The sequence below is a fragment of the Camelus ferus genome, chromosome 7, assembly GCF_009834535.1.
Source record: "Camelus ferus isolate YT-003-E chromosome 7, BCGSAC_Cfer_1.0, whole genome shotgun sequence".
Classification (NCBI taxonomy): Eukaryota; Metazoa; Chordata; class Mammalia; order Artiodactyla; family Camelidae; genus Camelus; species Camelus ferus.
In genome coordinates this window covers 53,425,290-53,429,469 of record NC_045702.1, presented here as the reverse complement: position 1 = coordinate 53,429,469, position 4,180 = coordinate 53,425,290, and positions in this window count along the sequence as shown.

Sequence of the window (4,180 nt, the reverse complement as noted above, 5' to 3'; positions counted from 1 at the left end):
AGTTTTTACGCAGTTTTTTAAACTTAAAAAAAGATCAAAAACAGTTCTTCCATTTCTCCTACCTCCCACCCCCAGCTCTGGCAACCACTATTCTGTTCTCTAATTTTTTATTTATTCTTTTATATGTGTACACACACAAACACATACATACATGTATAGTATCTGTCTTTTCTATCTGACCTTTTTCATTTAGCATAAGGCCCTTGAATTCCAACCATGTTGTCAGAAATAGCATGATGTCATCATTTTTACGACTGAGTAATCCATTGTATATATACACCACATCTTTATTCAGCCATCCATTGATGGACATTTAGATTATTTCCATATCTTAGCTATTGCAAGTAATATTACAATGAACATAAGGATACATATATCGTTTTGAGTTAGTGTTTTTATTTTCTTCAGATAAATTACCCTCAAAGTAGAATTACTAGATCATACAGTATTCTATTTTTAATGTCTTGGGAAACCTCCATACTGTTTTCCATGGTGGTTGCACCAATTTATATTCCCACCAACAGTGCACCAGGATTTCCTTTTTCTCCACATCCTTGCTGACGCTTGTTACTTCTAGTCTTTTATTATAATGGCCATGCTAATAAGGGTGAGGTGATATCTCATTGTGGTTTTAATTTGCATTTCCTTGATGATTAATGATTTGTTTTGTTCTTTTGCATGTGGCTGTCCAATTTTCCCAATATCATATATTGAAGAGGCTGTCTTTTCCCCCTTGAGTATTCCTGGCTCCTTTGTCATAAATTAATTGAGCATGTATGTATGTATGAGTTTATTTGGGGGCTGCCTATTCTGTTCCATTGATCTATACCTCTGCCTTTATGCCAATACCATACTGTTTTATTTACTATGCTTTTGTAATAGTTTGAAATCAGGGAGAGTGTTGCCTCCAGCCTTGCTCTTTTTTCTCAAGATTGCTTTGGCTTTTAGGGGGGTCTTTTATGATTCCATACAAATTTTAAGATTTTTTTTTCTAGTTCTGTGAAAAATGCCATTGGAATTTTGATAGGAATTGTATTGAATCTGTGTATTGCCTTGGGTGGTATAGACATTTTAACATTATTAGTTCTTTTAATCCATGAGCATGAAATGAATGGAATCTCTTTCCATTTATTTTATCACTTTTGATTTCTTTCATTAATATCTTATAGTTTTCAGTGTACAGGCCTTTGACCTCTTTAATTAAGTTTATTCCAGGAATTTTACTCTTTTTGACACACTTGTAAATGGGTTTGTTTTCCTAATTTCTTTGACATTATTAGTGTCTAGAAATGCAATAGATTTTCATGCATTGATTTTGTAGTATCAAGTTTATTAAATTTGTTTATTAGTTTATTAGTTCTAACAGGTTTTTAGTGAAGTCCCTTGGGGTATATATATATATATATATATATATATATATATATATTATATATATATATATATATATATATATAGCAGCATGTCACCTGCAAATAGTGGCAGTTTAACTTCTAACGTTCTTTGGGTGACTTATTTCTTTTTCTTGCCTAATTGTTCTGGCTAGAACTTCCAAAAGTATGTTCAATAAAAGTGGCAAGAGTGGGCATCTTTGTGTTATTCCTGGTCTCGGAGGAACAGCTTTCAGCTTTTCACCATTGAGAATGACATTAGCCACGGGCTTGTCATATATGGCCTTTATTACACTGCGGTATGTTCTCTATATACACACTTTGTTAAGAGATGTTATTGCAAATGGATATTAAATCTTGTCAAATGCTATTTCTGCATCTACTGAGATGATCTTTTGACTTTTACTCTTTAATTTGTTCATTCAATGTATCACATTGACTGATTTATGTATGTTGGATTATTCTTGCATTCTTGAAATAAATCTCATTTGATTGCAGTGTTGTATAAAACTTTCAATGTATTTTTTAACTCAGTTAGCCAATATTTTGTTGAGGATTATTGTATCTATATTCATCAGGAATGTCAGCTTGTAATTTTCTTTTCTTGTGATGTCCTTGTCTAGTTTTGGTATCAGGGCAATGCTGGCCTTGCTTAAAAAAAATAGTTTGGAAGAGTTCCTTCCTCTTTGATTTTTTTTTTAGAATAGTTTGGAAGGATTGGAATTAATTCTGTGAACGTTTGGTAAAATTTACCAGTGAAGCTGTCTGGTCCTGGACTTTTGTTCATTGGGGGAATTTTGATTACTGATTCAGTCTCCTTACTAATAATCAATGTCTGTTCAGATTTTCTATTCCATTACAAATCAGTGTAGATAGATTGTAAGTTTCTAGGAATTTATCCATTTCTTTAGGTTGTCTAGTTTTTTTAGTGTGTAATTATTCACAGTAATCTTTCATGATCCTTTATATTTCTGTACATCATTTATAATAGCTCCTCTTTCATTTCTGATTTTTAAAATTTGAGTACTCCCTTTTTTTTTTTTTTTTTGGTGAGTCTAGCCAAAGGTTTATCAATCTTGGTTGCTTATCTTTTCAAAAAACCAGCTTTTAGTTTCATTGATCTTTTCTATTATCTTTATAGTTCTAATTTTATTTATTTATGCTCTAGTCTGCTATTTCCTTTCTTCTATAAACTTTGGGCTTTGTTCTTCCTTTTCTAGTTCCTTTTGTTGTAAAGTCAGGTTGTTTATTTGAGACCTTTTTTTGTTTCCTGTGGTAGGCATTTATCTCTATGAACTTCCCTCTTGGAGCTGCTTTTGCTAGATCCCATAAACTGTGGCATGTTACAATTCCATTTTCATTTGTCTCAAGGTTTTTTTTTTAATCTTTTCTTTGACTTGTTTGTTGTTCAATAGCATGTTGCTTAATCTCGGCTATTTATGAATTTTCCAGTTTCCTTTGTGTAATTATTTCTAGTTTCGTACCATTTGGTCAGAAAAGATGCTTGATATGATTTCAGTCTTCTTAAACTTATTAAGACTGTTTTATGGCCTCACATATGATGTATCTTAGGAAATTTTCCATGTGCACTTCAGAAGAATGTGTACAACTGACCCTTGAATGACACGTGGGTTAGGGATACTGACCTCTCATGCAGTCAAAAATTCATGCACAACTTTCCACTTTCTAAAAGCTACTAATAACCTACTGTTGACTGAAGCCTTACAAATAACACAAACAAATGACTAATACATATTTTATATATTACTTGTATATCTTACATGTATTTTATGCATTCATGACATACCTAACTTTTTCTTAATTTTTTCAATATTTTTAGCTTATGCAGTTTATCTAAGTTTTTTCAGATTGTTCCAAATCACTAAAAATTTTCCTAATATATTTATTGAAAAGAATCTGTATATAAGTGGATCCATGCTGTTTGATCCATGTTCAAGAGTCAACTGTATTCTGTTGTTATTGTATGGAATGTTCTATAATATCTGTGAGTCCATCTAGTCTAACATGTCATTTAACGCTGATGTTTCCTTATTGATTTTCTGTCGAGATGATCGATTTATTGATGTAAATAGGATATTAAAGTTCCCTACTATTATTGTATCACTATCTATTTCTCTTTTTAGTTTGTTAATACTTGCTCTATTTAGATCTCCTATGTTGGGTGCATAAATATTTACAAATGTCATATCTTCTTGTTGGATTGATCCCTTTATCATTATGTAATGCCCTTCTTTGTCTCTTATTACAGTATTTGTTTTAAAGTGTATTTTGCCTGATTACATACGGCTATTCCAGCTTTCTTTTGATTTCCAACTGTATGGACTATCGTTTTGCCTCTCTTCGCTTTCAGTCTGTGTCCTTACATCTAAAGTGAGTCTCTTGTAGGCAGCATATAGATTAATCTTTTTTTAAAATCCATTCATCCACTCTGTGCCTTTTGATTGAAGAGTTTAGTTCATTTACACTGAAAATAATTATTGATCGACATATGCTTATTTCCATTTTGTTAATTGTTTTCTGGCTGTTTTTGCAGTTCTTCTCTGTTTCTTTCCTTCTCTTATTTTCTTCTTTTATGGTTTGGTAATCACTTCTTCTTGAAGGTAAGTAGTGCCAGTCAAAGGAATTTTTGTTAAGTCCTTCAGGATCCCTGGAAGCCCCATGTACTTCACCAAACTCTTCCTGTTTCTTCCATACTCCTGTGGTTTCAGGAAGGACTAAGACACAGACCCCTGTTAATCATGAGTCCAGTAGTCTTCAGTCCCCTTCCTCTG